At 42.7% G+C, this 22,786-nt stretch overlaps 1 protein-coding gene and 1 non-coding gene across 2 annotated transcripts in view; both read left to right on the forward strand.

Moving 5' to 3' along the window:
- The window catches only part of DISC1 (DISC1 scaffold protein), a 295,665-nt gene that overhangs the window by 243,771 nt on the left and 29,108 nt on the right, over nucleotides 1-22,786 (forward strand).
- Nucleotides 8,021-8,147, forward strand: LOC132501695 (small nucleolar RNA SNORA25). The gene has a single exon (XR_009534287.1). It is a non-coding gene; the product is annotated as a small nucleolar RNA SNORA25 (small nucleolar RNA).

A 22,786-nucleotide genomic window follows, 5' to 3' on the forward strand; every position in this document is an offset into this window, starting at 1 on the left:
CTCGCTTTGTCACAGCTTACCCTTCCCCCTCCCCATATCCTCAAGTCCATTCTCAAGTAGGTCTGTGTCTTTATTCCTGTCTTACCCCTAGGTTCTTCATGACATTTTTTTTTTCTTAAATTCCATATATATGTGTTAGCATACGGTATTTGTCTTTCTCTTTCTGACTTACTTCACTCTGTATGACAGACTCTAGGTCTATCCACCTCATTACAAATAGCTCAATTTCGTTTCCTTTTATGGCTGAGTAATATTCCATTGTATATATGTGCCACATCTTCTTTATCCCTTCATCGGCTGATGGACACTTAGGTTGTTTCCATCTCCGGGCTATTTCTTTTCCCTCCTCTGTTTGGCGTGACCCTCCTGTGTTCACCTCTGTTCTCAGCTGGGAGCTATTTGTGCGAGCTCTCTGTCTCTCTCCCTGTCTCTCTATCTCTCTGTGTCCTCTGTCTCTCTATCTCTGTCTGTCTCTCTGTCTGTCTCTGTCACTCTCTCTCTCTGTCTCTATCTCTTTCTATCTCTGTCTTTCTGTCTCTCTGTCTTTCTGTCTCTATCTCTATCTTTCTGTCTCTCTATCTCTCTCTTTCTGTCTCTCTCTGTCTCTCTATCTCTCTCTGTCTCTGTCTCTCTCATTAGCAGAAGGAGACGTTTAGGATGCAGAGGCTGGAAGTACATCACCCCTTTTCATCCCCTCCCGATAAGCCGTCTCTCTCCTGGGTTGACTCCTGTCTGTCCTTTCAGACTCTCTTGAGGAGGTGTAGCCCACAGGGACTTCTCTGTCCTCTGGCTCCTGTCCTGTCTCCCGTCTACTTCTCGCCTGCCCTTTGATTGCACTGTCCTGGGACATGAATTTTCCTTTTATGTCCCTGTTCTGCCTTCTCACCTCAATTGCCCACTCAGGGCTCAGTCCTTCCACCCAGGAGATACTGTGACTTCACCCATTGCTGATCTTTTGTAGCAAGCCCCCATTTCCTTCTAAAACTGGATAGATTGATCCTACACATCATATACACGAAAGCCTTTGTGAAAATATTCTTTGTTAGGTTTGTCCACTTTTGAATATTGAAGCAATTTGGCTATACGGTCTAATTTTCCAGGGGAAAAAAGGATCTAAAATACCATACTATTTTGAAATTCAAACTGATAAGAAATCTTAAAGCAGTTAATTCTACAAAGGTCTACATAATCATTAATTTAATATGTAACCATTGATTGTTCACATTTAATTTTTAATCTTATTTCATCTTATAATAGAAAATCCTTCAGTATACTTAAAATAATAATGGTTAAACATATAAAAATACATACTTACAGAAAAATAATACATAAAATACAAGAAGATGGCATGAATTTAAAAAGTAGGAAAAAAAGAAGGAAAAGCAAGGGTAGGGAAAATATTGGTAACATTTGTATGGGGATTAGAGTCACCACCACAGCTGTTTACTATTCTAGACATTAAGTATGACTGATATGTATATAAAACTAAGTGATGTTTGAAAAAGTTTATGTGAATGGTAGAATTTATAATAAATTTTGGAGGTCTGCATTTGCGCTACAGTTCACTACAATACTTTCCATTCTCTAAGAACTCTAGTAATGAATTTTTACTCAGAAATAACTTCTTCCCCTGAAATGTTCAGTTAATGATGAGTATAGTTTCTGGAACACTTCAGTCCATTTCGAGAAGCCTACATGTAGTTTTTCAGAAAGAGGGAGTCAAGCTCTTGCCTCTAGAACCCCTGCAGCTGCCCCAACTAGGCAAGTCTTTCCTTCAGGGCAAGAAAAGAAGCCGTCGCCTGCTGAATCCCACCTGGCCTTTATGTCCAGTCCACAAAGAGGACATGGAGTCCACTCTTCCTTTCTAGGGATGCTGTGCAGCGGGGCCCAGACAGGGGAATTAAGATGAAGGGTCTCCCTGCTCCTAAGTTTTTACCATTAAAAAAAACCCCTCCAACAAACAAATAATCTCTTTCCTGATGAATGTGGAGGACCTGAGACATTTAGATAAAGTGCAGGCTCTGGAATCAAATTGTCTGGATCCATGTGTGGCCAATTAAAATAGACCAATAATAGAGCAAAGATAAAGAATGTTTCCCATATACAAAAATAACTTAATAAATGCTGGCTATTATTACCTTAGTAGCAGCTATGGCACCATGAAAATTATGAAATCAAAATATCTACATTTCAAAAAATCCTTATTTTATAAAACCAGAAGAGAATCTCTTATCCTCCTGGTGAAAGTATGGAGAGAGAAGAGATGTTTGCTTGGAGCTTATAGCCTCCACTGAAGGGCTGCGAAACCTGGTTGATTATTTAAACTCTTAGCTTTTTCCTCTGCCTGCCCTTTGGCCAGCTGTTGGCACCTCCTGCAGAGGCTGGAAAGGGAGAGAGGTGAGGAAATTGAGGTCTTGTTAATGGCTGAGGGTTAGAACCTCCCACGGTTTCTGTGACCAAAGGGCTAGGATCCTTCCAACACTCTTCTGTCTTTAGAAGCAACCTGGCTGGTTTGGGGGTGTTTGAGACCAAGAAAGTTCTGGGCTCCAGGCTCCAGAGCTCAGGTGCTGGGAGGAATTTATCATCTCTTCTGTGATTCACGGAGCTTCAAAGCCCTTCATCTTGACCGTCAGTGGAGCTCAGAGAGAGAGAGCATTTTGGGGAGAAAGTAACTCCAATATATTTGCTTCTCTCCCTCTGATATTTTCCTTTGAGAGAGTAAAAATGTTGCTCTAGAGAAGAGGGTGGCAGAAGGAAAGAAGAGGAAGGATTAGTCAGAAACCCTTTGGGTTTGTCTGGTGAGGGGCTTCAGAGAGGGGAGAGGTCTTCTTCCCGACATGTGATGGGAAGAATTCAGGTAGCATGAGCCTCGTGGTTGGCACAGGAGAAGACAGACTTTTTAGAAAAAATGTAAATTTAAAGTATTTATTTATTTATTTTAAAATTGAAACAGTTGATTTACAATGTGTTAATTTCAGGTGTATAGCAAATTGATTCAGTTATATATATATATGGCTATATATATTAATATATATATATTCATTTTCAGATTCTTTTCCATTATAGATTATTACAAGATATTGACTATAGTTCCCTGTGCTATACAGTAGGTCCTTGTTGGTTATCTATTTTATATATAGTAGTGTGTATCTGTTAATCCCAAATTCCTGATTTATCCCTCTCCCACTTTCCCCTTTGGTAACTATATGTTTGTTTTCTATGTCTGTTAGTCTATTTCTGTTTTGTAAATAAGTTCATTTGTATCCTTTTTAAAAATTTATTATTTATTTATTTTTTTGCGGTACGCAGACCTCTCCCGTTGCAGAGCACAGGCTCCAGACGCGCAGGCACAGCGGCCATGGCTCATGGGCCCAGCCGCTCCGCGGCATGTGGGATCTTCCCGGACTGGGGCACGAACCCATGTCCCCTGCATCAGCAGGCGGACTCCCACCCACTGCGCCACCAGGGAAGCCCTGTGTCCTTTTTTTTTAGATTCCACATATAAGTGATATCATATGATATTTTTCTTTCTCTGTCTGACTTACTTCACTTAATATGATCATCTCTAGGTCCATCCATGTTGCTGCAAATAGCATGATTTCATTCTTTTTTATGGCTGAGTAGAATTCCATCGCATATCCGTACCACATCTTTTTTATCCATTCATCTGTCGAAGGACATTTAGGTTGCTTCCATGTCTTGGCTATTGTAAATAGTGCTGCTATGAACATAGGGGTGTAGGTACCTTTTTGAATTATAATTTTGTCCAGATATATGCCCAGGAGTGGGATTGCTGGGTCATATGGTAACTCTGTTTTGCTGGGTCATATGGTAACTCTAGTAAGGAACCTCCATACTGTTCTCCATAGTGACTGTACCAATTTACATTCCCACCAACAGTGTAGGAGGGCTCCCTTTTCTTCACACCCTCTCCAGCATTTATTATATGTAGACTTTCTGACCAGTATGAGGTGACACCTCATTGCAGTTTTGATTTGCATTTCTCCAGTAATTTGTGATATTGAGCATCTCTTTATGTGCCTGTTGGCCATCTGTATGTGAGAAGACAGATTTTTGACTGCAGCATCAGAACTAAAAGTGTGGACCAAAGGTCTTGGTCATCTGGCATCATTTTCTGTCACTGATATTTCAACCCTTCATCGGACGTGGGGCTGTTCTGAAAAGATGGCCTGAAAAATAAAAAAGATGGCCGTGATTTTGTCTAATAGCAAATAGGAGATTGACTGTTAAAACAGAAGGCTCTGCTAACAGACTCCCCTGTGGTTTGTCCAGTTCATCCCAAAGTGTGTGTTTTAAAGCAATGATATGATCATTCTGCCCACTGACATCAATTAAGAAATCAACCAATATTTAAGGAGGCCTGAGGCTTGGCAAGATGCCCAGTGATTCCTCTTTCTTTACTCCGTTTGGTTTAGGTGGTGGAAAGCCACTCCATTTCAATTACTATGTAAACCTGAACTTGGGGAGGCCGCCGAGTGGACGTTCTGTCCACTGTGCTCTGGGGGCCCGTGTGCACTTGTCCCCCAGATATGCCAGTGTGCTTCACGGTGTGCCTGTTTCAAGGGGCCTGTCACATTCTTAAAAAGGCGATTATGACTAATCAATACGGAATGTCCAAACTAAGATGATTTTTACAAGCTCAAGAGAAACCATATAGCTTGAGTGTTTTTGATGCATTTTGGCAGGGAGTTGAGAAATCTTAAAGAAAAATTAACTGCTGTATCAATGGAAACCCCAGTAGGTAGATATCCAGTTTGTCATTAATTAAAATGAGAAGACGTTTAATGATTCAAGGAAGCATTGTCAAGATTGTGTGATAGTTTAATTTGCTAACATGGATGAACCTGTTAGCTTCAGACGCATGATTAATAGAAGTAGAGCTCCTCCTGGAATTTCTCCAGTGCTCACTTTCAGTGTGCAGTCATTTTTAAGACTCTGCTGAGTGCTCTTAGCTCACGTAAAGTGAGGTGACAGGTCTGCAGCAGCCTTGGCAAACGTAGGTTCGACGAAATATTACACACAACATTGTCTGTGACTCATTTTTGCTCCTTTTCTCCTCCTCACTCCCCGACCCCGCATCCCTCCCTCCCAGCCACCCTGAGTCATACAACAGCTGTGCAAACATTAGCTGCAAAGCAGCAAGCAATGAGCCACAGACACTCTCTGTGCTGTGCTGTGTCCCCTTCTATCATGGAGCTCACCCCAGGGTGGGTTCTAAATCCCTGGTCACAAACACCTCAGGGAGGAAAGCAGTTTTTTCCTTCTGTGGCTGCTACTGTAAAGGTGCCATTTCTTGAGCTGGAAGAATTTTCTGTGATTGCATTCTATGCTAAGCCTCAAAAGATAACTTTGTAGCTCTCATTCATCACCCAACAGGGCCTTTTAGGGGTGCTGCTTTTTTGTTTTTTAAACTTCGTTGAAGTACAGGTGATTTACAGTGTTGTGTTAATTTCTGCTGTACAACAAAGGGACGCAGTTATACATATATATATATATTCTTTTTTCATATTCTTTTCCATTATGGTTTATCACAGAATATTGAATATAGTTCCCTGTGCTCTACAGTAGGACCTAGTTGTTTATCCATCTTATATATAATAGCTTGCATCTGCTAATCCCAAGCTCCCCATCCTTCCCTCCCACAGCCTCCCCTCCCCCTTGGCAACCACAAGTCTGTTCTCAATGTCTGTGAGTCTGTTTCTGTTTCGTAGATACATTCATTTGTGTCATATTTTAGATTCCACATATAACTGATATTGTATGATATTTGTCTTTCTCCTTCTGATTTACTTTGCTTAGTAGGATCGTCTCTAGGTCCATCCATGTTGCTGCAAATGGCATTAGTTCATTCTTTTTAACGGCTGAGTAATACTCCATCGTGTATGTATACCACATCTTCTTTATCCGTTCATCTGTCGATGGACATTTAGGTTGCTTCTATGTCTTGGCTATTGTTAATAGTGCTGCAATGAATATTGGGTTGCATGTGTCTTTTCTCACAGATACATTTTTTTTTTTTTGTGGTACGTGGGCCTCTCACTGCTGTGGCCTCTCCCGCTGTGGAGCACAGGCTCACAGGCTCTGGATGCGCAGGCCCAGCGGCCACGGCTCACGGGCCCAGCTGCTCCGCAGCATGTGGGATCTTCCCAGACCGGGGCACGAACCCGTGTCCCCTGCATCGGCAGGTGGACTCTCAACCACTGCGCCACCAGAGAAGCCCTCACAGATACACTTTAGAGGATTGTGATAATTAGGATTGAGACTGACTGGAGACGTTCTTCAAATGTTTGTAGGAATGACATGCAGTGATGATATATATCAGTAGCTGACCATTATTAAGAGATATTGTATGCAGGTAATCCATGAAACACTTTAAATGGATTATTTCACTGAAGCCTCCCAACCACCCAGTGAGCTTCAGGCTTTGTTATTATCTGAATATACAAGGGGGCTGAGGCTGGCAGAGATCAAGCACCTTCCCTCAGGTGCTCCAGGGACTACTCTGTGGGTGTGTAATCTGTCTGCCTCCAATTCCCTCGGTGCCTCGTTCTCCAAGACTAACATTGCCACAACGTTCTGGAGTTGGGTGTGGGACAGAGGTATGAAACTTGAAAACTGTGTCTTAAGAATGAACTTTTTGATTTAAATTCCCTTAGTAAGACGTTATTTTAAAAAATCCAAATTATTGTGGAAATTTTCAAACACATGCAAAACTAGAGAACTTATAACGAACCCCCACGTGCACGTCTCACCAATTCAACAATTTTCAGTACATGGCTGAACTGATTTCAGCTGTACTCCCCTCCACTTCCCCACTGTACTAGTTTCCTATCACTGCTGAAACAGAGAGCCGTGAACAACTTGAAACAACACAGATCTACTGTCTTCCAGTTCTGGAGTCCAGAGTCTGATGTGGGTCTCACTGGGCTACAGTCAAGGTGTTGGCAGGGCTGATTCCTTCTGGAGGCTCCAGGGCAGGATCTGCTTCATTACCTTCTTCAGCTGCTAGTGGCCAGCTGTAATCCTTGGCTCGTGGCCTCTTTCTCCATCTTCAGATGACATCATTCCAGTCTCTGCTTCTGCATCACCTTTTCCTCTGATTCTGACCCTTCTCCCTCCCTCTCACAAGGACCATTGGATGACGTCATTGGGCTGAGCAGAAAATTCAGGGTAATCTCCCCATCCCCAAATCCTTAACTTAATTATATCTGTAAAGTCCCCTTTGCCATATAAGGTAACATTCATGGGTCCTGAAGATTAGGACATGGACATCTTTGGGGAGCCGTTATTCAGCCTACCACATCCACCCTGCCCCCAACAGGAATATTTTGAAGTGAATCTCATTTTATTTAACCCATGAATATGTCAACACATATCTTCAGAAAGATAAAGACTTAAAAAAAATAACCATAATACCATTATCACACCTAAACACATTAACAAGACTTTCTTAATATCATCAGATATCCAATTTTCCCAAATTGTCTCATAATTTTATGTTGACAGGTGGCTTATTCACATCAAGAAATGTGTCAGGGCTCTTTAACCTACAGGTTCCTAAACCTTTTACTTCACTTTCTTGTTGTTGAATTAACCAATATTTTTGTCCTACAGAGTTTGGCTACTTATGTCCTTGTGGTCATCAACATGTTTCTTTTTCCCATGTATTTCCTATAAACTGGTAGCTAGATCTATAGGTTTGATTATACTGAGGTTTGATTTTATTGTCACAGTGCTTCATTGATAGTGTTGTTACTTTCTACATACGGAAGCCTAATATTATCTGTTCTTTCTCTTCTGTGGTGTTGAGATTGGTTGTTGGGTTCAAGACTGGGAGCTCTGCCCTCTTTGTATCAGATTTTCCATCAGCTTTTTATACCTAAATTGGTAATCATTGACTAGACATATTATTAGTGGATTGCGAAATAGTAATATTCTAATTCCATCACAGTCATCATTTTTTTACATAAAATTCTTCTATAAGAAAAGAAATTTCTTCAGGTTATTTCAAAGAGGGTCTGTGGGTTTGTGAAACTGGGAGCTCTTAATGCTATGACCAAAGATTAAAATTCTCCATAGGATGTCATAGGCACTCAGTAGTGCTGCTTTCCTGAAGAGATGAAAGATACAGACACTCATTTTCACTCATAATAATCCATGATTGGTGATGTGAGAAAGTAAGTAAATGTCTCAAAGTTTAAAAACAAAGTTTCCTTCAACATCTATTTAATTGTCCTGAGTTATGATTTACAAAAGAAAGAAATGTTTGATTCTTTCTCTTTATGCACCTGTTACAGAATAATAATTGGTTTTCTAGAATCCTCTAAAGGTGAACAAAAAGAGTGTGTGTGTGTGCATGTAGCATTATGAAGAAATGGATTTTTAACATATTTGCTGTTTCAATTCTTTGCAGAAAGTGTTCTTTTTCAAATTTTCCCATCTTTGGCGGAGATCCCTTTCAAACTGGCCCCTGAATCTTTTAACATCAACCTAAATGCTTCCTTGTTTTCTGATGGAATGAGATGTTTCAGGCTCATCTTGCACATTTCATGGCCCAGATCTAGAATCAGCATTTTCTCCAAGGAGCTCTTATTATTTTTAGTAGGAAATGATACTTAGAGACCACAGACTGGGCCCTGGGGGTGCTCACAGCTACTGGATTATCATTATTTTTGAACTTTTCAGTAGACAGAGCTAGGATATTTTTTCAGACAAATTATATCACAGATTCACACTGTTATTTCCAGTTCAAATTTAGGGTTACATGATTTTATATGGGTATTTCTTTTCTCTTATGCTGAAAAATTTTATTCCTTATATCATTAAAAGAATTCTATACGTATCTATATATTTATCTATCTTTATTATGAAATATATTTGATTACATGTATGTAGTATATCTGACTATATACACGTGTGTGTATATATTATATTATATTTGGTATATCCATTTTATGTATGGTTTCAGAATAATAATACTGACATTTTTATTAATAATATGATAACTGAAAACAACCTAAGACTTCTTTGCAGTTCTTTTTGTTCTTAGGATATATCCCACCAGGGATGCACAGTTAAATTACAGAGGTTTAAAGTCACTTTAATTAATTCCCTTTGGTGTAGTTCAACCATCAACTCAGTGCATAGTTAGCTCAATGCACAGTAGGCTAACCTCTATTATTTTGCCTTTTATTTTAGTGGTTGCTTCTTTTAGCAACACAAACAAATATATAACACAAACTTTATGGTTCAAAGTTAAATGTACAAAACAAGGTGCAATCAGAAAAGTATAGCTGTCTTTCCCTCTCTTCAGCCTTTTCCTGACTTTCTCCTACAGGAAACCATTTTAATTCCATTTTGCTTTATCTCTCCACTGCTTTTTAATGACATAGCCATATATATTTATATCCTCTCTTAGACGAAAGGTGCAATACTACACACACTGTTCTACACCTGCCAAGATGACTTGTGAATGTAAAGCTTCCTGAGAATAGGAAATAGAACCCACATATTGTAGTGTAAGCCCAGCAGTCCATTTAATCAGAAAGGGGTCAAGTCCTAAACAGCTGGGAGCCAGAATCCTCTTTAGATTTCAACTTTGCAGAGCTCTGTTTGTGACCCATTCTGTGCTGACATTTTAATTTTCTTCCTCATATTTAGCTTATACCACCCCCAAGATCTCCCAAGACTCACACAGTTATAATTAATTGCATATACTGATTCTGGAAATACCGTTTTTTTTTCAACCAGGTGGTTTGTCAAAAATATTTTTCTATGTTACTACATGACAATTATAACCACGGTTTTAATAGTAATTAACATTCAATAAGTACACATATTACAATTTGCTTAACCATATTTCATTGAAGGGCATTTTGTTGTTTTCCACCTTTTTTTGTTATATGGCAAATTTATTTATTTTATTTTATTTTATTTATTTATTTTTTTGTGGTACGCAGGCCTCTCACCGCCGTGGCCTCTCCCGCTGCGGAGCACAGGCTCCGGATGCGCAGGCTCAGCGGCCGTGGCTCACAGGCCCAGCTGCTCTGCGGCATGTGGGATCCTCCCGGACCGGGGCACGAACCCGTGTCCCCTGCATTGGCAGTTGGACTCTCAACCACTGCGCCACCAGGGAAGCCCTATATGGCAAATTTAAAAATTAATTTCTCTTTGCTCAAGAGCCTTGAATTATTGAACTGATGGGACTGACACCATTACCTAACAGGCACCTGTATTGTTTCCTCGGGTCCTTGTTTCCAGGGGTGGAAGTGTGCGGAAAGATGTAGCTCTTCCCAGAGAAAGTATTTTTTCTTAACACTTTCAAAAGAAGGAAAATACAAAACATACACAGGATGAAAATCGACAGGAGGAGGACCTTTAAACAGAACAAAAATCTTTGTGAAAAATTCTCACTTCTGTTTTTTTTCCAAAGAAAACTTTTTATACGTGGTACATGCAAAGTGTGTCACGTTAGATTTAATATATGAATAATGAGAAAGACTGTGATTTGGGTCAGATGAGTCTCTTAGAGCCTGCTAGGGGAACAGGATTTTAGACTACCCCAAGGCAGGTTCTCCAGGTCCGAGAACTTACATCGATCTTCAACCAGGAGGCTATCAGTTGTTCATCATTCATCGTTCCCCACTACTTGTCCAATACCTTACCTGAAGCCTCAGAGAACTAAGGAGCTTACGCATTTCTTTTGATAAGAGGAGGAAAAGACAACATAGGTTTATATTAAAAAGTTTCAGATGTTTTCTGGAGTAGAGGAGGTGAGAGAAGGAGGTTATCAGCTGGTCCCATGGTTGCCCATGTAGCGCGGAGAGTTTGAGCTGCCCCCTTCCAGAATCTCAGTGGGGAGAGCCCCTGTGCGTGGGCTCTGGGACGGGGGTGGCCTGGCTCATTCATGGGGCCAGGGAGAACCAGTGTGAACAGGCAGAAGGGTTGCTGTGCCTTGATGGGCAGGGTAGCTTGTCACGCAGCACAGAGCCAGCATAGGGGGGCCTTAGAAGGGAGACAAATACGTTTAGGCTGGATCAAACAAGTAACGACTGGTCTGTAAAGAAGAGGGGAAGGGCTCAATGAAAAGCAGTGTTTTAGAAAAACTGGTTGTCAGCGCTATTCAGAATAGATTGAAAAAAGAAGGAACTTGGAATTAGAGAGGCCAGTAAAGAGGCGATGGAGCTAATAAAGTCCTGAGTTCATAGAGACAGGACTGATGTATGGAGAATGATGAAACTACAGGAGAAGAGAGAGTAGAAGGAAGGACAAATGTAAAGAAAATAAGCTATGAGTGTGGGAAGTAACAGACTGTGGTGCTTCCAGGATTTGAGGCAGCAGTGACTGGGAGAATGGGTGACGGAAGCAATTCATTAGGTCAGGAGCATTATGGCTGCGAACCAGGGTCCTCCTCTTTTTTTTTTTTTTTTTTTTAAACCTTTCTTATTCTTCCTTCTCATCTTTTTAATACAACTCTCTATCAAGTGCTTTCATATCTGACAACTGTTCCCTGGGGCTCTAGTAGTAAACAATACAAGCCCAGTCTTTGCTGTCACAGAACTTGCATTTAATTAGGGAAGGAGGCGGAAGAAAGAATAAGATAATTCATGCAGTGATAAGTGCTGTGAAGAAAGTGAAACAGGCCCATGTGATGGATGGTGACTGAGGTGTGTAGGCCCTGGGTTGGAAAACTGCAGGTTGCAAAGTCTGGAAAGTGACTCAGAGGAACCAGCCACGTGAAGGCTTGGTGGCATTTCAGGACATTCTAGAAAATGAAAAAAATATCTTAAGACAAGAACCGACTTGGAGAGCATGAATCAAAAAGAAGGCTGAGGGTACTGGATGGTTCCCAATAAGGGCAAGGAGATGAGGGCAGAGAGTGTTTCAGTCAGGATCTAATCAGGAGACAGAACCCAAACAAGCAACTTGAACACGGATAGCATAATACAAAGAATTATTCAGGGCTTCCCTGGTGGCGCAGTGGTTGAGAGTCCACCTGCCGATGCAGGGGACACGGGTTCGTGCCCCGGTCCAGGAGGATCCCACATGCCATGGAGCAGCTGGGCCCGTGAGCCATGGCTGCTGAGCCTGCGCATCCGGAGCCTGTGCTCCGCAGTGGGAGAGGCCACAACAGTGAGAGGCCCGCGTACCGCAAAAAAAAAAAAAAAAAAAAAAAAAAAAGAATTATTCATTACAACAAAGGATTGGAGTAACGGAGGATCCACCAGGAAGAAGTAAAGAGAACTTAGCCACCACCCACAGGGCTAAGATCGGGACCCCCCCTGCCCCCTGGCTAAGATGCAGACCTCCTTAAAGAGGAAATGACGATGCTGCCTGGAGTGCCGAGTCCTGTAGTAGTGCACCTGCCGGCAGGCGTCTAACTAAAACTTTCTGGGACCCACCTTCCAGGGTTCCAGAGAAGACTGTCCATGGGGAGTTGTCTCACCAGAGGCAGTCTGCTAACGAAGGGCTTGAAGGATTTTGCAGGGAAACTGTTGGCTCCTGGGAGCTGCTGACATGCAGGTGCTGGAGCAGCTGTGCGTGCTGCAGAGGCTTGTGCAGGAGAAGCCGTCCACACAGCAGGAGCCAGACGCGGGGGAAGCTGTGTATGAAGCATCCTGGTTCAGCCGAAGCCACGGAAGCGGAGCACTGGGGAAACCAGCCCCACTGTAAGAGCTGGGAATTGGGAAACCACAGGTGCTCCGGGAGCTGGGCACTGCAGCAGCTGTGTGTGCTCCGGGGGCAGGGTCTAGGGAAGCCATCCCCTTAGGAGCCTGCTGAGAGCACACGGGAACGAGGAAGGAAACTGCCTCCTCTTAGAAAGTCTCCCCACCTCCCTCTACCAACAAAGGAGAATTTTTTTAAAGGGCCCAGCTCAATGTTTGCAAAGCAGGCAGTGAGGCATAGATTTGGAGCTGAGAGGCGGGGAACTCACAACTGGCACATAGAGCCCTGATCCCGGAGGGCCTTGTAATGCAGGTGATGATGGTGATGACAGTAGAAGTATCGGTAGTTGTACCCGTCACGTCCAGGCATTGTTCTTAGCGCTTTATGTATTTTAACTCATTTTATCTTCACAATCCAGTGAGGCGGATGCTGTCATTATCCCCGCTTTACAGACGAGGTGACTGAGGCATAGAGAGGTTAAGTCACTTGCCGACAGTCACGTGCTCGTGAGGGGCGGAGCCAGGATTCAAACCTGAGCAGCGGGACCCTGAGTCTGCCTGACAGACTCAAGTCAAGTCATGACTGATCTTTGAACAAACAGATAAATCTGTCAGGAAAGATAAGTACTTAAAAGAACTTTGCAGTCAACCCTTTTGTGATTAAACCAGCCACCTCTCTTTTATATATTTTATAAATGCTGTCATTGTAATTACTTTTAAAGTAAGTTACACAGGTACCAGGGCACATAGAACAGGACGTGCGGGGAAGGTGAGGAAATTGGGTGATGGGATTAAAATACTAGAAAATAGCATTTTGAGTGTGGTTTGATGGATTGGGGGCTCCTTTAGCATAACAAAACCAGAGAAAAGGGGGAAAGTGCAAAATTATTGTTATGGGTGTGAAGAAATATCACTCAGAAGATCTTGACAATGTTTCTCTCATCACTGTTGGGTGGGGAGGGGACAGAGCCATGGTCCCCGTGGATGGGCTTGTGGGATGGGAATGTGTAGCATTCACGGTGCACCCGACACCAGGCTGGGTGGGCAGGGAGGGGAGACCTGCCCTTGGGGAGCTCGCTGTCTTGTGGCTGAGACATGGCTGCTTCTTGAGGTCTAAGGCAAGGTGGTAGTGCCCGCTGGTTCTGCATGTGGAGGGGGTCAAGGGAAGGTGGCAAGAAAAGGTAACACGTGAGCTGGATGAAGAGCTGGAAGACGCTGTCGGTTCAGGGCCAGTGTCTGGCCAGGACCCGGACCGATGGGGGTTTGGGAAGAAGGACGATGCACAGCCAAGAAGATGGTTCTGGATCAGATGATCTAATCCAGGCCTCCTCTATCCTTTCTACTTTAGTGACCTTGGGAAATTATTTAATCTAAGTTTCAGTTTTCTTGTTTATAAAAAGAAATATAATAGTAATGTTCCTCACAGAGCTGTTGCACAGATTAAATGAGATATGTGAAGCCTGTTTTCACCGCAATGGCACATGCTCCGTAAATGTTGCCGTTATTATTAGTATTTGCAATAATAATATTATTTATAACATAATAATAATTATAATTATTATTGCTATTATTGAAAAAGTCTGAATATTAGAGTCTGGGAAAGAATAATAAGGATTAGATAAAGTGTTTCATAACACATATGTGCATGTGTGTGTATGTATATAGAATTTTTAACTAGTTTTCAGTTGAAACCTTTGTTTTTGTGACAGGCAGCCTAGGGAAATGCTCAGTTTTACACATAATAATGAATGCCCATTTTGTCACCATTTACAACAACTACGATTATTCTTGTCATCTCAAGAGAAATGTTCCTAGATTTGCACAAAAAATGAGCAAGATCTACCACAAAAAAATTACCTAAGAGTAAGAGTGGCTTTATGGGTCTTATGCAGTGTATTTGAGAGTAGTCAAATGAGTCCCTGTGTGTTTTGTGTGGTTTCACTATAGGATAGGAAATCGCGTTTCCCAGGTAGAGAATGGAGACTAAATATTTCTCATAAAATGAATGAAAATCTGGTGCCATCAGGTCATGGGTTTTGCCATCGGGATGGCATTCAGCCTTAGGCCTCACATTCCAACTAGCTAGCTGGGTAACTCTGAGCAAACAGCAGAATCTCGAGTCCCTGTGCTGATCTGTAAAGTTGAGAGCATCATTGTAGTAATACCCACCTCATGGTGAAATCGTACAACAGAATGAAATAATGCGTGAAAAGTGCCTAGAGCCCCACCAGGCACAGAGAGGGTGATACACACCGGTCTCCTCCTCACCCAGAATCCCTGTTCCCAGCCTTGCCCCCTGGGGATCTCCAGTTCTAATGGCCCACTTTGGATGAAGCTGCCATGTTTATATGGACCTTGAGCCAGATAGTAATTGGAAATTCGATGGATAGGTAAGTGGTATAGGGGAACGGGTTTTCAGGGTGCCATATAAAGTCAGAGAAATCTCACACTCTCCTCTCTACCTGCACCTCTCACCGTCCATTCTATTCTTTTATGACAAACGTACTTCCTGCGGCAGTAGTGTTCTCGCCAGGGGCTGAAAGAATTGACAGCATTATTTCTTTAGAATGAGCCCTAACATCCCTTTGTTCAGAGGGATTGTAAACCCAGCATCCTCCAGATTAGATAATGTACATTCGATATCAGTAGGAAAGAAACAGAGAAGTAAATATTTGCTACAAAATGTCTTTCTGTTGTCTTGAAAGTTAATTTCCTGCACCTGACAAGTCAGTTCCCTGCCACACCCGCCTCCCCTTTAGAGGCAAAGAGAAAACAATCCCCTACAGCAAGGAACCTGTCACTTGGGAATCCAGGGGAGATAATGTGACCACAGTGCAGTGGCAGTGAATACTGATAAGGATGTGACAGGCCATGCTTAAAGTTTGGGGTCACATTCCAATGACTGGCTGAGAGATGAAAAGAAAACAAAAAATTAATCCCCCTCTTGGAATCTCATGCGGATTCACTTAGTGGTTGCTTTGCAGCTCAGCAGTCTGTCTCTTTCTTTCCACATTAATACTGGTAATCACATATCCATTATGGGTTTTCAGCAACAATGTAATTGCTTCCCCTTCCTTATTTCCTGGGACGGTAGGTCTGATGGTGAGAAAGGGCAGTTGTGTAATCGTTTTTTCCCTGTGAACTCGGAGAAGTCAGTTGTGCCCTGAGGATATTGATGCCAGCTGCTTTGCTCTCTGGTGGAGGGAAGGAAGGAAATATTTTCATTGTGCTAGTTTTAGACTTCAATTTGGATTTCAGCCTTATGATACTTTGTGTACTGGGGATAGAGCTGCTGATGCACAATTTGGCTGTCAGGTCCTGGGCTTTCTGCTTTTCCCGGCAGACTTCCTGTCTCAGGACAGGGTCTCAGCACTTCTCAGCCCTCAGTGCCCTGCTTGGTGGCCGAAAGCCCAGCCAGGCCGAGAGGGCTAAGACTCGCTCCGTTTGGCCAGTGTTCGCCAGTGGAACTTGCTGCCCGCCGGGCTTCAGTTTGCCCGGGAAGGTTTAATCTGATCTTTCATAGGCATAGATACTCAGCACCACACACGCTCTCTATAAACAAAATGAGGTCACTTGACCATTCTTGCTTTTCTTGTCAGCTTCCCAGAGGTGGTTGGTGAAAGCCAGAATGAGGGAAAACTCTCTCTTTGCTGGATTTCCTTCTGAACTAACAAGAAGGGCCTGGACACCGGGGACTCCAGGTTATCTTTTTTCAGCAGTGATGGAAGGCAGTCTTCTAGGTCTTCCATATTAACGATGCGCTGGTCCTAAACTCCAGAGGCATTTAGGAAGTGCCAGTAATACCTGTCTGTGCTGGTCTCGTGTCGGGTGTTTCTTGTCACATGTGCTAAAATCCAGATCAGTGTCCCACTGAATCCTGTGGATGCCGGCGGCGTGGCCATCCGGAGGCTTTAGGTTTCAGCAGGTAGGGCCCCCAGTCAGGTGCCTGCTACTCAAGGTGTGGGCTGTGAACCGGCAACATCAGAGTCATCCAGATTTGGTTGGAGGGCAGAGTCTCAGGCCCACCCCGGCGTGCGAACCACAACTTCATTTTAACAAGATCTCCAAGTGATTCATGTGCACATGAATCCCTTTTTTTCTTTTTTAAAATCACAAGGCTTTTTTAGAATCTCCTGAAATCTGTGGACCCTATTTCCATGCAAATGCACCCACACACAAGATTTTGCAGGGCATTTCAGTGAGTGCGGTTCCCTGAACTTCAGTAAGACCCCTCTCTGGGGATCTGGGGGTGTGCCTGGTGGATCCCTGAGGCCATGGGCCCCCCGCCTTGCTGACCCGTGTTGCTGCTTGGTCGTCCTATGGAGTAGCCTTCACTCTGATGCCTGATCTCGTACATTTAAGGTAGACACTTGTCATCTCTCCAGCCCCTTCACTCCTGCAGCTCTCGTTTACCAGCCCTTGCTGTCATGCTGGACTGACAACTCTGCTCTCTGGCTTCCTCCTTCCTCAGTTTAGGGCCAGGGTGCCAGGCCTGCGGTGGGAGCGGCTGAGAGGTATCAGTACCAAGGCCCCTGCGCACGCGCGTGGGCTCCTGAGAGGAGAGGAAGGCTTCTTAGGTCTTCCTACTCTTTCTGCTGGCGGCGTCCATTCTGCAGGCCCCGCTGGGGGCTCTGGGCTTTGACTTCTTCCAGCCTTGATGGTGGCCTGAGGAAAGCACAAGGCAGATTGCAGCTCACCCTGGGAGAAGTCTATTCACTCACTGACTTATCAAGGGCACGCTCTGACCTTGAAGGCATCCTCACTTTGGGAGGAAGCAAATGTATGTGGATGATGACAATCTAGGATATACGTCAAAACAGAGGTATGGGCACAATGCTGCGGGACCACGTATGGAGGACGAGCGTGGTGTATACCGGCCGCGCCCAGTATTGTCGTCCCGTCCCCTCCGTGCATCACCTGCCCGGTGCCTGGTGCTGGCGGACCGCGCAGGTGTCTCCCTCTGCCCTTTCCTTCTCACCTGTGTGGCCTATCATTTGTGAAGAAGTCTCGTTTGAGCTCCTTTTGCTGGAGGTAGACACTGATCACGCCTTTTGTTTTGGGGACTGTGGCTCAGCCTGTGGCCACCCTGATGAGGCTGCAGCTGGCTGGCTGGGCTCCCTTTTCAAAGTTAGATACAAAGCCTCCGTCCCTGGCAAGTGCGCTGTTCGCTGTCTCAGGAGCCGCGACCATTGTCTGTTTGGAGCTCATGTTACACCTCCTGTGGTTTGTGGACAGAGAATACCGACACCAGGGAAAGCACACCTAAGGCATTCACGATGACAGGGTGAGCTGACAGCTTCTGCGGCTCCAGCCTCGCTGTATCCCCACGGTTCTCACGCTGAGCCGACAGCATCACCAGGCTGGTACTTGCGGCATCACAGCGTCACTCGTTCCCAAGGAGCTTCTACTGTTCTTGACAGCACACGGTTTGGGAACATTTCTCTGTTTTCTTTTCTGCACGGCCAGTTGCACGTGTCTGCAGAGCTGCGTGGATGCTCTGCCTCCTTGACTGTCTGGCTGCACGTTTGTCCCATAAAACGTTCAGGTGGGAGCTCTATGGCAGGTCCTCTTCCATCCCACCCCTGAGCTGTCTTTGGACAGGTGCCTCTTCTGAGAGGCGGGAAGAATAACAGCTTTCACCTACAGGGTGGGGTCTGGCTCCTTTTCTTTTCAAGTTGAGCTACTGGAAGTGCCCAGGAGATAAGCTGGGATGCGATTTACCAGGCACTCTCTCTTCCCGTCTTGCTCCTGTTTCCCTTTAAAATTCCTCGTCTGCCCTCGGTGTGGGCATGTGTTTACATTTATCCTGTGGCTCTCAGGACTCAGTGTAGCTCTCCGACTTCTGAAGAGCTCTGATTTAGAAGCCCTTTCCACAACTGCCACTGATCAAACATGTCCCCACAAACCGTGACAGGGACTCTGCAAAGTGGGACGTTTAGCACCAAAGGTAAGGCTGCAAATTTTGGCAAAAAGGCCAAAGGAAAAGAAGTGGACAAATTCAAAAATAATTTAAATTTCCTTCTTGTTATAAAAGTAAAGTATGCATGTGGTTTATTTGACAGGAAAAAAGAAAGAGAAGGAAAGAAAGAAAGAAGGAAGGAAGGAAGGAAAGAAAGAAAAGAAAGAAAGTGGTAAAATATAAAGAAAATCCCCTGTTCCTCCCCCAACTATGAGGAAACAGTTTCAAGTATATCCTTCCAGAAATATTTCACTCATGCATAGGCATATATGGATGTATATGCCTGCCCTTTTGTTATTTTTAAAAACTCAAATTAGATCTTAACAGAATACTGTTTGTTCTGTGCTTTACCTATTTTCGTTTAATTTTTCTTGGAAGCCTTTCCATTTTAAGAGGCTTAGCTTAGCCTTCTATTGTGAATGGTTGCACGGTGTGTAACAATAACTTTGGTGGATTTGTTTTTTCCCTTTGGTTGTTTCCAGTTGTTTCTTGTGATGCAATTACTGTACTTTTTCACACAGCTCTTTTTTCTTGTCTGAATATATCTGTAAGGTACATGCTTCAAAGTGGAATAGCTAGCTCAAAGACCATGTGCTTTTTTAATCTTAACAAACATTGCCAAATGACTTTCCTAAAAAAGGGTAATGATTTATTTGCACATCTTTACCTTGGATGTGGCTGATTATGTTTTTATATATTTTTTGGCCATTTGTATTTCTTCTGCTTATTCTGCCTATTTTCTCTTGGGTTGTTTGTTTTTCTTCTTATTGATTTTCCTTGAAGGTTAAGGAATTTGATTCTTGGACTATGCTATATATTAGAAATATTTTTTCCTAATAGGTCATTTGTTTTGATTTTCATTTATGGCATTTTTTACTGTGTAGAAGTTGAAATTTATATGTATCCAGATTTGTCACTTTTTTTCCTTTTTGACTTCCAGGTTTTTGTGTCTTCCCCACTTTAAAATTGTAGTCAAATGATTTAAATTTTCCATTTAGTCACTGAACAGCTTAGAAAACAATGCAGCACTGGCACAGTTGAGTGGCATATTGAGATTTTACCCTGACTTTAATTTTTAATGTACTCAGTCTACTGGGATCACTTATCAGGAAAGCTTTTCCCCTATTAACCTTTATTAGGATGGCTATTTTTTAACTTAATTGTTTTATGTGCTTCAAATTGGAGGAGTCCTTTAAGTGTAACTTCCCTGAAAGTTCATTCAGTTAATTAAGTACTTACTGAGTTCTATCATGGTTAATACCTTGCTAGACCATATGATTCATAGGATTAAAAAAATGAGTATGACCTATTCTCAAACCTCATTAAGTACCTACAGTAGAAGGTATATGTACATAAAACCCCAGACATCAAGGAGGAGTATAATAACTGTCTTAAAAGTACTATAAAATGCCATAGGAGTTCAGAGAATGAGACTATATATGGTGTGGGGATCAGGGAAGAGTTCTTTACTAAAAGGACATTTGAGATGGGCCTTGATGAATTAGTTGGCTTTTTAATGGGTGGGGATTTTGGAAAAGAAAAGTCAGGGAAGTAGTAGACTGAATTTAGAAACTTGTCCGTTTGTCCTGGGAAGAGCAAGTGGTCCACTTGGGTGTCATCTAGGGACACACAGGAGAGCCGTGGGGAAGCATCTGGAACAGAGCTGAGGTCGACTGGTGAAAGGCCTTGAGGGACTTGGCTTTCCATCTGGCAAGCAGTGAAAGCCACTAATGTTTTTAGAGCAATAATAGACAGGATAGATTGGAAGAGTGAAATATCTGAAGGCAGAAAGCCTCATCATTAACTGCAGGGGTGAAGAAATGAATTGCTTAATTTGGGGTAGAGTCAACAAGGGGAAGAATAGACCTGAACAATGTTCTCCATTTATGATCTACAGTTCGATGGAGGGAAAGAAAAATGTTGAAAATGACCATGATTTCTGGACTTCATTCAATTCACTTTTTTTTTTAAAAAAAATTGAAGCATAATTGATTTACAATGTTGTATTAATCAATTTACTTTTTAAAAAACTTTTTATTTTATATTGGAGTATAGTTGATTAACAATGTTGTGTCAGTTTCAGGTGCACAGCAAAGTGGTTCAGTTATATATATACATGAGTCTATTCTTTTTCAAATTCTTTTCCCATTTAAGTTGTTACGTAACATTGAACAGAGTTCCCTGTGCTATACAGTAGGTCCTTGTTGGTTATCCATTTTAAATACAGCACTGTGTACATGTCAATTGAGATTGACATGTACACAGTCAACTTACTCTTAGCACGTGTTGAGTCCTAGTACCTGTCAATGTGCTGGGTGCTGGGAACAGAGCAGTCAGCATGGTAGACAGGACTGCTGCTCTCAAAGAATTGAATTCTAATGGTGCAAGAGCAACACATAAGCCAAGATAAGGCAGGAATAAGAGACCGTGAATATAAATAGAGAAATTTAGAGGAGGAGCTGGGTTGATGCAGATACCTGATGACTTTGACTTCATGTTCTAAAACTGAGTGTTCAATTGTTCCAGATAATTATATACCTAGTTGTTTCTGATAGTATTCTGTTTCCTTCTTTATCTGGGTGTTTACAACTGAGTGATGTAGGGGGGGAAAAGGGTAACTTGTTGCTTAGAGTTTGAAACAGGCTGCAAAGTTGGAAAAGCCTTCTAAAATTCGTGGCTGATTGGCTTATCCACAAAGGAAAGGGAACTGAGCAGACTCATGGTCAGAATATATCTTTGGCTTTTGAGGATGCCTTAATTTTCTCCCCTGTAAAATGGAGGTCTGTCCCAGCACAATCATTTTACTTTGCTTACAATTTTGTAGGTCATAACTTGGGAAGGGCATGGCTGGGCAGTTCTCACTAAGGGTTGTGGTCATGAAACTGAGGTTGCAGTCATGTCAGCTCAGCTGGACAGGAAGATGCCTCACTCACATGACTGGCAGCTGAGAGTGGCCATCAGCTGAGATTGTAGCTGGTGCCAATGACCAAGCAGTTGCATGTAGTCTCCTCAGCATGGATCTCAGGATAGATGGAATTGTTGACTGGCTTCCCTCAGGGCAGGTGTCCCAGAAGAGTTGGTGGAAGCTGCATGACCTTTTCTGGAATCAGTTGCTTACAAGAAAGTCACTAAGGGCAGCTCAGAATCAAGAGGAGAGGACTAAGACTCCACCTCTCAATTGTAGGAATGTCAAAGAATTTGAATTGTGATTTTAAGTTGCCACAATGTTGCAATACTATCTACTTCATAAGGTTATTTTGAGGATTAACAACTTTAAGAACAGCTCCTGACCAATCACTGTTAATTAACAGTAGTGATGATGATGGTAGTGATGGGGATGATGAGGATGATGGAGATGATGAGGATGATGGGGGTGATGGGGATGATGGGGATGGTGAGGATGGTGGAGATGATGGGGATGATGAGGATGGTGGAGATGATGGGGGTGATGGGGATAATGGGGTGATGGGGATGAGTGACTGCACTACCCTTCTGCAAAATATATTTTATTATTGTTGGAACGTTTACTCTTGGATGGAATTAATTGCTGGTCTCACCCAATCTATATTTCTTACATAATAATAGAATAATAAATAAATATGGACCACAGTGGTCAAACCTTGGCCACCATACATGCACATTTAAGACTGATTTTCATGTTATTAGTGCCTACTACTATTCAAGATTTGAGAACTTATATACTTTTTCTACTACTGTTGCTCTTTTATATATTGTATATATCAGTTCGTATCTTCCTTTTTATACTCCATCCTCTGAGATAGACATGAGATATTATTTTACAAATATAGAAACTCAAATGGAGAGAAAGTACTTCTCAAAGGTCACCAACTTTGTAGCAGAGGCTAAACTCCCATAAAAGTCATCTGATTTTGGCTGAATCAGCTCTGTTCAGCCACAACTAATAGGCACACCAGCTCTAAATGGCTTAAACAAAAGTAGGAATGGACACCTGCATTGGTTGCTTCAGCAACTAAGACTTGTCCTCAAAAACCCAGATTCTTTCCATTTCTTTTTTTCAGCCATTTCCATTCACAGTGCATCAGCTTTGCTTGTAGGCTGCTTCCATTAGGGTCACAAGATAGATACAGTGGTTTCTTTGTTCATTGCTGTTTGGGGAGAG

Source organism: Mesoplodon densirostris, chromosome 1 (genome assembly GCF_025265405.1).
Source record: "Mesoplodon densirostris isolate mMesDen1 chromosome 1, mMesDen1 primary haplotype, whole genome shotgun sequence".
NCBI classification, from domain to species: Eukaryota; Metazoa; Chordata; class Mammalia; order Artiodactyla; family Ziphiidae; genus Mesoplodon; species Mesoplodon densirostris.